Source organism: Parasteatoda tepidariorum, unplaced genomic scaffold, assembly GCF_043381705.1.
Source record: "Parasteatoda tepidariorum isolate YZ-2023 unplaced genomic scaffold, CAS_Ptep_4.0 HiC_scaffold_1029, whole genome shotgun sequence".
Classification (NCBI taxonomy): Eukaryota; Metazoa; Arthropoda; class Arachnida; order Araneae; family Theridiidae; genus Parasteatoda; species Parasteatoda tepidariorum.
This window is the reverse complement of record NW_027261311.1, coordinates 9999-24216: the sequence shown is the minus strand read 5'-3', so window position 1 is coordinate 24216 and position 14218 is coordinate 9999. Positions and strand designations below refer to the sequence as shown.

General features: G+C 30.8%; 1 long non-coding RNA gene across 3 annotated transcripts; it reads right to left on the bottom strand.

The window, feature by feature from the left end:
- Positions 1–6799: 6799 nt before the first annotated feature.
- LOC110282367 (uncharacterized) lies at positions 6800–11522 on the bottom strand. 3 transcript variants are annotated; one of them, XR_006227158.2, is made up of 3 exons: positions 11500–11522; positions 10655–10747; positions 6800–9476 (listed from the first exon to the last, which is right to left on the bottom strand). It is a non-coding gene; the product is annotated as an uncharacterized lncRNA (long non-coding RNA). The 3 variants fall into 3 exon arrangements; XR_006227159.2 differs by lacking the exon at positions 11500–11522 and adding an exon at positions 10947–11220; XR_006227157.2 differs by lacking the exon at positions 11500–11522 and adding an exon at positions 10927–10950.
- Between the last annotated feature and the right edge of the window lie 2696 nt (positions 11523–14218).

Below are 14218 nucleotides of genomic sequence, written 5' to 3'. Positions count from 1 at the left end.
ATAGTTTTCCTGTAGATGTTCACACAGTCTGATGGATAAATAGTTTAAATGCAAAGTAAAAATCATCATTCAGTGCCTGTCTGCAGCTCGCATAAGACGTCTCGTGGATTAACTCCGTTACTCTATGGCTTATTCTTTAAAATTATGCTGTTTTTTCACTATTGTTCGCAATATCGAAAGCTATTCAATTATTGCCGATTTGGACATACCTATCGCTCTCAAACGAGAGTTGCTTCGTTTTTCCTTATACAGCGCTTATCATCCTAATAACCGTCTCCGCTTTATGCCTGATTCACATCTTGGCAGGATCCGTTTTTTACAGGGATTTTTTGAAACCGGAGAAGTTAATCTCTGGGGTCGCCATTTCCTGTATAACGAAGAGTGGATCTGGAGACGCGTTATGCAAATGCTTTTTTATCGTTCTCATCAAAGTGCCACCAGGGTCGCTTATTCTGTCGACAACTCTCCTGTCAACTTATGTCGGGATTGTGTGTACAGTGAAGCTGATCCTGAAGACATTTCTAGCGAACAAATACACATAATTGTTCGCCACTTAGATTTATATCGTTTCGTTACACGATATGCTCACTGGTGCTCTCGCTGCAACCAAGTGTTTTTATATCGTGTGAAAGACACCACGAACGATATGTCTATTTCATACTGTCCTTTATCAACCTATGCTCATCCAATTGACGAGTGTTGTGATGATTGTTGTACGTAAACACTGTATCCAAGGCCAGATAATTTGTTTATAAGGGGTGTCAGTGTTCTAATTCAGTTCTCACTCAAATGCATATATAGCAGTACTTTTACTTGTACTTCGTTACTTTTCCACGGAAGCTGTTGTTGATTGTTCAGAGCTGTGTGACGAGATTTTTAAAACCCAATCTTTTGATAGTCAGGTACGTACATTTTGGTGAACTTCTGTTTATGACGTGTTCAATATGTTTACGTCTTGACATAAGCATTTATTTTAGGTAGATGAGATTAAAGCCTTAGATTTGGAAACGGTTGACTTTGGTGCCGATTTTGATGACAGCGTTAACTTAGAAGACCGATTTTACCGATGATTTTGAATCCTTCCAGACGGGTGCAGGTTTTTCTGTATGTATTATATTTACTTTTTTTTTTAAGTTAATCCGACTTCGTGTTAAATATTCGTCTTTTTATTTATTTTCCTCAGAACGGTAAACGAAAAGCAGAATTCAGCCGAACACGACGGCCTATTTTGATAAGTTAGAAGAGATGAATCATGTATGTATAGATAAAATGTTTTAATTTATATATTTTATATAAAAGCATGTGTAGAAAAAACGATATTTTTAAAATACTCTCTTGTTTTATTATAGAATGCTAAACGGCTACGCACAGATGTCGATAGGTTAGAAAATGATGTAGATGTTGATGTAAGATTTTTTAGATAATTAAAGAATTTTTTTTCTTTTTTTTTTCTGATAAATTTATTTTAAATTTTGAATGATTTTATTTGTTTTATTAGAATCAGCTCCTGTTTGATCTCGTCGAAAGAAGGAATAGATCGATTCGCAAGTATGAGGGCAACGAGATTGTTTATGATGTTAACTTTCTAACCAAACCCTCAGGCATTTCTTTGCGAAAAGTGCAGGAAGGGATTGATAACCTGTTTCAAAGGTTAATTAATCAGGCAACAGAAAACTTAAATCCTCATGATTTAATACGCATTGTCTTGAATTCAGGAGTTTTAAATAATCCCATGTGATATCACTCCACAAAAAATTATAGCTGAAATAGAGAAGGTTGCTCAGTCGGGAAAAGACATTAAATTTGATTCAACTTTGAAAATTGATATCGTGACTGTGCGAAGGCCGAGGGGTAGCGGTCGTACATGTGTGACAAATCTAGCGATGAGCGCTATAAATAAAAAAATCTGTGGTCACAATCAGCAATGACGACCAACTGTGTTGCTCCAGAGCTATTGTTGTTGCTGTGGCACAACTCAATCACGATCCCCGATATGCTCACATTCGTAGATCTAACAGACCCCTTCAAAAAAAACTAGCGTTAGAGCTGCATGAAAAAGCAAGTGTACCTTTAGGTCCCTGTGGATTTGCAGAGATGGAATTGTTTGCTCAAACTCTGGACATTCAAGTTCACGTTGTAGATGCTGAAGCATTTAATAAGGTAATTATGTCTCTCAATGTATATTTGTTATAGATTTATATATAATACCATTTAATTTAATACCTGTATTAAAACTGTGGAATTGTATCTTTTAGATTATACACAGAGGAGTGGATCGCGAAAAGAAGATTTTTATATGGAAAGTAGGGGAACACTTTCACACCATCACATCCATGACAGGGTTTCTCGGTAAATCATACTATTGCTCTATTTGCGATCTAGGCTACAAAAATGTTGCTGACCACCGCTGCAAAAATCGATGCCATACATGTTTTAATGACACCTGTTATGGGAATTTAAGAATTTGCTGCCCTGATTGTAATAAGATTTGCAAATCAGAAGACTGTTTCCATAGACATAAGGAAGTCGGAAATAAGCAAAACTCATTTTGTTCGCAATTCGGTCTACGCCGAGACTGCTACAAAGTCTATAAGAAGAAAACACCTCACGTCTGCGGTCAAGTATTTTGCAAGAATTGCAAAAAAAATTGTGATTCCCTAGATCACAAATGTTTCATTCAAAAGAAAGAAAAGAAATCCCCTCTTCATAACAATTACATCTTTTTTGATATAGAGGCTGATCAGTTATCCGGGGAGCACATAGCTAATTTCATAGTTATGCAATATTTTGATGGCAGAGAAGTAATTTTCAAGGGTTATGACTCTCTCGACATGTTTGGAGAGTTCTTGTTTTCTCCTCTTCATAAGAATCACACCGTCATAGCCCACAATATGCAGGGTTATGATGGAATGTTTTTAATTAATTATCTTGTCAAGCAATCTATTAAACCAAAAGTCATCATGCGGGGTTCAAAGTTTTTATGTGTCACCATACAATCATTGAACATGAGGATTATCGACTCTTTGAGTTTCCTTCCCATGAGTCTTGCTAAGCTGCCAAAGAGTTTTGGACTTCAGGAATTAAAGAAGGGATATTTTCCTCATCTTTTTAACACTAGGTAAATGAGTTTAATTTATTTTTAATGTATGTTAATAGGATGGTATGTGATTTACATGAATGATTTTTTTTTTCAGAGAGAATCAATTCTACGTTGGGTCTATGCCTTCTCCTGAAATGTTCACCCCACACCAACTCAGCCCCGAGGAGAGAGAAAAATTCGTATCATGGTACGAAAGTCACTAGTGTGACTTTTTTGATTTTCAAAAAGAAATATGTGACTATTGCAGGTAATACGTTGCTCGTGTAAAGAAATAGATTAAGTTTGTCATGATACTAGATTTTTTTTTTATCTAATTTTCTAATGCTTAATTTACTAGATCAGATGTCGACATTTTAAGGAGATGCTGTCTGCGTTTTCGAGAGGAGTTCATTGCTACTAACGGCTTAGATCCTTTTTCCTTTGTGACAATCGCAGCAGCGTGTATGGGTGTTTACATAGATCTACATTTAAAAGGAGAAACGAGAGCTGTTATACCTCTGAATGGTTATGTAAGGAATGTAAATACAAGTGAAATTGCTGCTGAATGGTTAGCCTTTATGGAAATGAAGACAAGTGAAATTGCTGCTGAATGGTTAGCCTTTATGGAAATGAAGACAGGTAAAGTTTGTATTAAAACCTTACATGTTTTTGTTTTTTTTTAAATGTGTTGGAATTTTGTTTATGTGTAAATTTTTTCTGCATTTGTTTAGGAAAACAAATTCAATATTCTGAAAGATGTCGAGGAGAACAGAAGATTTTAAACTATTTTGTGGATGGATACGAGCCAGATGGAAAGACAGTTTACGAGTTTCACGGGTGCTTCTACCACGGTTGCGACAAGTGCTTTGACGAGTCATCTATTCACCCATTTTACAACCGCCCTATGTGGGCTTTAAAGAGAGACACGTTGAAAAAAGAAAGGGAATTGCGTCAAACAGGATAAACCGTTGTTTCGGTTTGGGAGCATGATTTTGTTGATCTGAAGAAAAACGATCCAGAACTAAAAGAGTTTCTTTTAACTTATAAAGTAAGTATTTAAGAATAAAACACCCCTTAGACACACATATATGTAAATAATCAGTTTCAAAAGACTAATGATTTTTTTTTTGCAGACACGACCTCGCCTCAACCCTAGGGATGCATTCTATGGAGGAAGAACAGGGCCCTCAAAGCTTTATCACAAGATAGAAGAGGGAGAGAAAATTAAGTATATCGACTTTACATCCCTGTACCCTTATGTAAACAAATTCTGTGCGTACCCCATCGGCCATCCTGAAATTATTCAAGATAATTTCAAGTCCATCGAGAATTATTTTGGACTTGTGTACTGCAGGATTTCACCTCCAACAAAGCTCTTCCACCCCGTCTTACCCATAAAATCTGACGGGAAACTGATTTTCGGTTTATGTGCAGCATGCATATCCAGCAGAAATCAAGATATCTGCATTCATTCAGAAAATGATCGCTGTCTAGAAGGAACATGGACAACTTGGGTATTAAATTGTATTTTAATGCTACTATGGGAATTTAATTGTTTCATAAAATATTCATACTATAAATTTAAAAACTTCGTTTTGTCTCAATGAGCATGTTCTTATAACCAATTACATAATCTTGCCATTCTCCTCAGTTTTATTGATTTTTAACATCTTGTATGTAATTAAAATATAACTTATCAGAATGGCTACTTTTCTTATGTTACAAAATAGATATTAATGTTGCATATTGTTTTCTACCCTTTACTTTTAGAAATGAACCAACCTCTTCTAACGCATTAAGCCCCTCAGAAATGCTCCTCTCCAGTATTTTTAACCGCCAAGTTATTAGTGACGAAGAAGTTGCTGCAGTGAAAATTGATGATATAGCAGATAAAAGGCTATTTGAATGTCTCATTCAATTGACTTGTGAAGAATCTGGCAGTTTGTACAGTAAGACAAGAAGTAAAGAGATGGAAAGAAAAAAGGGCCCAAGAGAATTACCGGTTCCATATGTTACGATATGTTGTTGGAAATTGATAAGCATGTTTTCGCCTTCTTTTAAAGGAAATCAAGCAACGAACAAATTGGCAGAAAAAAAAAGCAGCCGTAAAGATTGGTTTAATTGTGCATCCACAAGTTGCTTGGATAGGATATAGTCCTGATGGTTTCACAATGAATTGCTCTGAATTGACATTATTAGAAATCAAGTGTCCTCTCTCAGGAAAAACTAAACCTGGCAGAAAGTTTGCCGAATTTATCGTATTTAAGTTTTGACAGGAGTCTAAATGCCTATGTTCTAAAGAATAAGCACAAGTATTATGGACAAGTGCAAGTAGGGATGCTGATATCAGGTTAGCCATCACACTTTTCATTCAGTTGAATATATTTGTACAATATCTTATATCAATTATAATAATACATAAATATATATTCTTCATGAAAATGACGCACATTAGATATGAACTTCATCTATGCTAACAATTTAAGTAATATTTGTGTTACCTTCCTCTGTTCAGGTGCAAAGACTTGTGATTCGGCAATTTATTCTAAACTCAAAACTATTACTCAAAAACTACTTCGATGTTCAATAAATACTGTTTTTCATTTATGTTTAATACATTTTTGTTATTTACCTATTAAACTGATTATGTTTGTTTTCGTGTATATGAGATAGTTAATTATCGTAACTAATTTCTCTTAATCTTGTGTTCTTGTAAGCATTTCTTTTGTGGCAAGAGCATTTTCCACAACAGAATAATTTACGTAAGCAATTAAGTCTTGGCATTATATCTCGCAATATTACAGTGAAAACTAAAAAGTTATTTTAGTTTTCCGTACAGTTTAGATAACCGAACTGAAGAACAAAGCTGTTTCAGTACCTTGTAATAGTTTTTTTTGAGAAATAGATATATGTGTTCTTAACATAGAACTAGACTGAGTAACGGGATAGTACAACTGATATTATTCTTAAATCAAGAGACAGCAGCAGCTCTGCATTTTATATGTAATGTGTTCCATCAAACAATAAGGACTTCACTCTTCAATACTTTCAGGAAATGAAATACTACAATATTATTCGGCAACTATAGTAGGATTTTCAGGTGCAGTCTTAGATTTCTAGAGTGACAAGAGATAAAGATAGCACCAGGGTTGTGTTAACAGAAAATAGTATTTTCTTATACTGTTTTAAGTATCATAATGCAATGATTGTATAAATTTTAATAGGTATTTTATGTTTCAAAATTAATAAAAAAATATTTTTATGAATTATGATCTGATTTAGTGGTGCATATAGCATTTAGAACCTACTAATAAATACATAACTTGGCTAAGAAACAGAAAATGTAACCAAGATTTTTTTAGTTCGATTAAGGATTCGTCAAATGAGTACTATTTTTAAAAAAAAATTATTTAAGAAGAATCTAACATATCACTGGGGAACTCGGGATTGTGACACCCGTGTTTACTAAAAGTAAACCCCCTGAGTCACGATTTTTTTTTTAAAATATAGATCTAAAAAGGCAAATTCTAAATCTTGTGGAAAAATTGCATTAAAAATTATGATCAAGCTGCTAACATGCAGAAAGAAAAAAATCCAGTAGATTATGCAAAATATGTCAAGCTAACAGCTAATTATTGCATAATATTTAAAACAAATAAATTTTTTAGAATTTTCATAGTCAATAATATACAAAAACTGCACTCCATTAATAACTAGAAATTGACTGGAATATTTTCTACTTATGGTAGACATTTAATTCATAAATTTCAATAACAGATATTGCAATAATTTTAGATAGTTACAATGTCCTGAAAAAGTTCTGAATATTGACGGATCTAGGAATCAATACAATATTATGCAGCTGTAAGTAACAAAACAAACAACATAAATGACATATAAATTTTAGTGAATAAACCATTTTTTAATCAATGATGAGTTTGTGTGCTGTTTACTTTAATATTACTTTTTTCTTCACTATATGACATCATAATAACAAATTATAAAGGAATTTAAAATAATTCCATGACAAAATTTCTAAATTGAGATTCAAAAAAATATGTAGAATAAGGCTTTAAATTTTTCATTCCCCCCCCCCAAAAAAGGGAACAAAATTGAAAATAATTATTTTTAAAAGGAAAGCTTCACATTGTGCGGATAGAATTACAAAAAATTAAAGTAATCAAAAATACTTTTATTTTTTGAATATCAAGAGATCTAAGTATAGATAGAAATTTCATGAAGCTTGTAAATAACAAAACAAACAGCCAAAATTGCATATAAATTCAGTTCGATGTTATTTTTAAATTAATTATGTATCTTTGTGCTGTTATCTTTTATACTGTGACTCTTACAATATACCATCATAATAATAAATCATAAGATAATAAAAAATTTACCTTATAAATCATTAACATATAGAATTTTAAAGGAGGCAAAAGAATATTAATTTTGGTACTTCATGCACGCACTTGATATGTATATAGAGCCTATAAATATTAATCAAGACAAGACATTTGTTAAGTTTAAATATTTATTATAAAAATAGAATATACAATCTTGAAGTATTTTGTGAAACATCGAACCAGTTTTGCCAAATATCACATAGAAAAGTTCTAAAACGTTTCAGTAAAAACTCTCTGTAAAATTGCACATTCATGATCAATTAAAGTTTATGTATTGAATATGCACATAAAGTTTATGACTTGTATGCCTAGACCAGGGGTTTCCAACTTACAAGGCCGAGGGACCGAAATTTAAAACTTCAGTAAAATGGCGGACCACAACTTTAATCAAAATTTTATATAGTATTCTTATGCTTAAAGGAACATTAAATATTACTGCCAAGTTGTACAAAACAAAAGTATAAAATAACAAATTAAAATAAGAATCAGATAAAAATATTTAATCACATATTAAAAAACTGGCTACAATAACTTCAATGTGCACCTATTTTTTAAACAATTAATGCACAACAGATATCAAATTGTTAAGATGTGAAACTTAAAATTTTTGGCAATAATTTTACTACCCGTTCAAGTGTACTACGTACATTATTCCAAAATTGACCAGAAAATTAATACTGTAATTTGTGGTATTTTCAATTCAAGTATTAATTAAAAACAAAAGGCATACTTAAACAGTAGTATTGCAAACCCATGATCAGTGATGGGAATGATATTGATATATATGCACACTATGGATTTTGTAACCATAAGCATAAATTAATATACAGATGTAACCAACTTTATTTGGGCGAGAAGTTCAACACAGAAATACAAGAAAAAATGCTGGTTTTCATAAGTTTCTGATATTTTTCAAGGTCATTTTGAAATTTTCAAGGATTTCATGGGGCTCTTGAAAACCAAAATGAAATTCAAGTACTTTTCAAGACCACGGGAAACCCGCATACAGTTAAAATATGTGCTATTGGGGTGATTACTTTAAAATCAATTTGATAATCTCTAGGCTCATACAAGCAGTTCACCAAACCAAAAAATATATTTAACAGGGTAAACATAGTAGTGAAATACATAAACAAGAACATAACATCTAGCATATGAAAAAGATATAGCAAAACAAGCTCAGAATTATCACATTTAAAACCATCAAAAGAAATATTCATATTTCAAATGTAAGGAAAATTCTTTTCGGATTATCACATTGGATAATTTTGCATGAAAAAAAAAACATTTCAAATACAATGAATTTTTATCATAATGTTAAATATTTAACATTATCTATTTGTAATGAAATATAACGTTTCTGTGTCATTGGTTGAAATGCCTTCTTGGAAACTTTAATTCAAATTACTACCCTAATGAACATTAAAATAAAGTATGAAAAACAAGTCAACTTAGGAAGCATAAAAGTAAAAACATATCAGAACAAAAGAGCATGTAAAACACAAAGAGCAAAACAAGCTCATAAACATTTAAGGAATAATGAATCAGATTATCTCCTGTCAATAAAATTAATGTAAAAGTCAGTAATTTCTTTTACCCGATCAATAAAAATTGTACAAAATAAAAAATTCAATTATTTTTTCTTTCAATTATTACACACACAAATCTATATAAAGTTCATATTCAAATAATAAATATATATTAAAATTTCTCTAAAAATAATATTAACTAAATCTTATTTTCACTAATCAAAATTTTATTTTTTGCACGAATAAGCTGCACTAGCTTTTTATGATAAATTTTCCATCTGCTTTGTCCTATATTAAAGCAGCCTATCTTATATTCTCCAACAATGACATAGTGTAATCTTGCTTCTATCTTCACACAACCGTGTAGTTTTGTCTTTGATACATCTAAATCATAAAAGCGAAGGCAGAGGTCAGCATAATCTTTTAAAATTGGAGCTCCAAAACATGCAGGAGGTGGATTTTTTGCTACAAGACAAGGGAACAAAATCAAAGATATGTAAATGTTAAAAATAATAAGAAACTAATTAAATAACAAATGACAACATCCTACAATTATTAACCAAACAGTGACAGTATAAGTAACAAAGTTTTGGGAAATGAACCATAATTTAATAGGGAGATAGAACCTATGTGTTGCACTAGCAACTCAGCTTGCTTGAAACAAGATTTTGATAAATTTTTCAACTAAGCAATTTCATTATAAAATATACAGAAAACTCATCATTATAAAGTACAAAAACTTATAAGCAAATTTCTAGAAATGTGTTAAATTTTCAAGTTAACCAAACATGATTTACTTTAGTAACCAAACATGATTTACAAAAAATTTTATGAAACTTTTATTAAATGATTTCCATTAATGTTCAGAATGTAAGAATCACTAAGCTCATATTGCATAATTAATGATTAATAACAAAAATAACTCTGAAAATTTGGTTTGATTTTATTGAATACCTTTCAACACGTTCGCTGCCACTGACCCACTAGCGTGTCACCTCCTGGTATGCCGACGATGCGCCAGCGCGTCGCATTTAAACCATTAAAACCCTGTTCTGCAATCAGGCTTCTGAGGATGGAAATATCATTTTTAGTGGCAGCAAATGTGTTAAGGTTTCTAAATTCTGATGCAGTTCTTGCTTAGAATAACTAAAGTAATAAACACTAGTTACAAGCTAATTGTTGTATCTCCTGTTCAAAAAAATTTCTTTTAACGTTCTTAATTTATTCCTTGTTCCTAAAATTCTGAAAGCATCAAATATCATTGATAAGCATGAGTAATTGCAAGATTTAAACACCTCTAAAGTTTTATTTAAATATTTCTTGAAAAATCAGACAAATGTAAATACTGAAAATGTCCTTTCTATTACTGCAGAGCATTGTGTATTAAGTCCAGCGTCACAACGGAAAAATATAGTGAATAAATATAATTTATTATATCTTCTTACATCATTTAACAACAAATGTTTGTTTAAATCTTAAACAAGAATAATGTAAGATTTCAGAAAAAGCAGAGAAAATAAGACTATAATAAACAGTATGTCATGAAATAAAAAAGCATAAGATTGTAAAAAAAAAATCAAAAAACATTTATATATTGAACGCAAATTAATACTTATATTTCAATGGTAATTACATTACTATACCTGATATGGTTTCATTATAAATGGTAAGCTTATCTATAGTAACAGTGAAGGATATTCCATACTCCTCAGGAAGATACGTCAAATTTACACAACCTGCAAAAGGAAAAAAAAATTCTGCAAAAAAATATCAACGTGTATTATAAAACAAATTTTTCTTAATATTAAAACCTTTACAACGAAAAACATTTAACTACTAAACATCTGAGTTTACTTATGAAGAAAACATTAAAAAAAATTATTAAACACTTGTATCTAAACTGATATTTTCTTACTAAATTCAAAGACAACTAACTTTGCCAACTATAAAGTTGGAATTAAATAAACCGTGTAGTGCCCGATAATCTTGTCCCCAGATAACGGAATTAGAGGTAAATGTTAAACTTTTTGGTGAATTTCCTAGTTATTTCAATAAACCGAAGGGACTGTGTAGAGTTGAAATCCCTGATTAGGCAAGGATGTTGTTTAATTTTCTGTAAGCAGGGGTCTGTCCAGGAAAAATTTACTATAGTTTAGAAGTACCTTCACAAATGCAACTTAAAAAAGCGCCAGTTGAACAAAAAACATTAAAAAAAAAAAACAAGTTTTAAGACAGTGAGACACTCTACCCAGCCTCTTAAAATTTTATTTTTGTAAAAAACAATCAATCTTGGGTTAATTACGGACTTCTACTTGCAATGGAACCCAATGGATTGCTATCGTAATAAAATGAATGATGATAAATAAATATAATGATAATATATATAATAATAATAAATGATGACGTAATAAAAGAATTCGTTTCCTGCCCGGTTCGTAAGAAGAGAGCTTTTCCCTCCCATGCCTGGTAGAAGAAAATGAGCTAGTACCAAGTAAGCCCCGTTCTTGTTGCAATCTATGGAGAGAGAAAAAAAAGAAGCTTTTTCGCCAGCTGTCTTCTACGAATAGGAAGCAGATACTGCGGGGTGGTAAATCTAAACGGCTACTTACGCTATATTAAAGAGACGACGAAACCATAAACTTTACAGGGATTTGAAATTGAAACTAATATCTCAAATATTATTATAAATTAATTCTAACAGACTTTTGTTTTTTATGAAAAAAAAATTTTTTCTGCAAAACTTTTTTTTGGATGGCACAGTCAAAAAAGTTATAATGAAAATAGTGTTAGTACAGTTAAATGCATGTTTTTATTAAATTCAAATTGAAATTTAACTTTAGACAATAATTTTTATGGATTTTTAATTTTGGACACAATTTTAAGCCCAAAATTTTACAATAGCAAAATTGTTTTTGATTATATGTTAAAAATAGAAATTCAACAGTCATAAATGATTTTTTATTTGTAGTGACAATTTTTGAAAATATTTTCTAACTTCACCTTATTTTTGTGTTGATTTTTTAATTGTACACAAAATAGGTTACTCTTATAAAAATAACCTTGACACACCCCTGGTTGTACTATCTGTCTTTGCTGTGGGAGCAACGTTGGTCCACATAATATGGCATTCCTGAAAGAGTGGCACACAGATCTGCCTGACCGATACTCGAATAACGAATGTCAACAGGTGGACATTGAGAAAAAAAGAAAGGTTGTTGCAATCATAAAAAGTATGATTATTGTAAAGTCAAAAATCCTAAAATATAGTAGTTAACTGTGCTGCATTATGTTTTACGGAAAAATTTGTAAAAAGAAGACATAATACAATTTACAGATAATTTATTGCTTCTTAGAAATACATTTTATTAACAATATTAAAATTTTAGCATGAACTTCTTTCCCTTACAAGGCCCTTCCTTTCTTGACCAAACATAACTGTCAAAAGCATGGAGACAAGGAGAGAAAATTCTAAAAAGTGTATTAATTTTTACAAATAAACTGTTGAAGGATATTTACTCTGCTTGGCACTATCTTTCATTATATATAAAATGTAAGGCTGTCACCCGACCACAATTTATCACAAAGTGTGCAGTATTTTATATCTATTATTTTCTCAAAATTGCACCAATACAATACTGTATTCAACAGTTTTTGAAAGATGAAAGTTTAAGAAACTAACATAAAAGAAAGTTGTTAGAGTCTTCAAAATCACTTTTCATTAATTTAAACTGTAATAAGATTAGATTTTAAAAAATATAAAAACTGAGAAATGTGTAGTTTTAAATTACTTACACAAAACCACTAATTTCTTTTTATTACTTTAAAGTTTTGAGGAAAAATTCATAGAAGTTCTAAAAACGCCATTTCACCAAATATAATAAGTGCACTTCATCTTTTACCCTTTTTGAAAAAGATTAAGCTGCCTTATAAAATTATATTATCAAAATTTATCATAAAAAACATCAAGAAAACAAATTTTAAAAAAAAATGTGAACCTATGCCCATTGGCCGAAGAATCATGTGTATATAAGCGTCTCCTTAGTGGGAATTAGCAAAACTTTCACAATTTAAATTCCGTAAAAATTTCGACTGACTATAAGTTTTTGATTAGCGAAAGTTCAGAACCAATAGTCTTGAGAAACGCAGAATTCCACAATGTTCCCAGAAAAATCATATAGCATGCGCTCTTAACTTTAAAACCCGAAAGACACGGAATTCCGGGATTCCAACATACAATCACACCTCTTATGGACAAAAGTTTATTATTATAAAATACGAATTCATAGAAGTTAACTTGGAACTGCCGCAGATTTGTAAAAGCAGAAACAAAAGGTTCTCACACTCCAAAAGGAAAAAACAAAGGTCCCTTGCCGACATTATAAAAAGACTAACTCTGAAAGAAGTGACAGGTTTGTAGTCAGTTCAGCCGTTTTGGAACAGATGATAAACTCACTTAAATTATGTGATATTTCAAATGCATTAAATGTAAGCAAAGATGGTTTATGTTTGATAAGTAGAAAATACTGCTGATGACTGAACAAAGAATGCATTGACCTAATTTTAAACCATGACTGATATTTCTATTAATGGATATTCAGAAAATGATTAGTGCAAATAAATAGTCTCTCTAGAACATATTTTACCCCCTGTATTTTTTTAATGCAAAATTTTTATTTTTTCACTTGTTGATATGTGCTTACATTCACTTGTTTACACTTAGAGATTTAAAAATAATTATTGCCATATAAGACAAATAAAAGAGCAGAATGATGGTACGTTCTAGGGAAGCCTCTGGCCCAAAAATGAATGTCATGCTAATAAAATACAATTTAGATTAACTAATATTTATTACTTTTCGCTACATTTTTACTTACTCTGTCTATTTTTTAAGATTCATATTTAATTATGCCTAATGAAACACCGCAGATTTTTTTTAAATGGATAATTTACATTTTTGATCCTGCTACTTAGTGGGGATTTTTGTAAAGATATCAGGAAAGCTTTATCTATATTTTATAAAGAATTTTTTAATTTGTTAAAAATTTCTATTTTGTTTCTTAGTACTAGTACTGTCGGTGCAAAACTGTAAAATATTTTGTAATGAAATTAAGTTTTCAAATATATTTTAATTCAATAAAAAATAGTTTATTTATAACAAAGAGATGTAATATCTCCACTCTTAAAATTAGATAAAATTCATTTGTCTG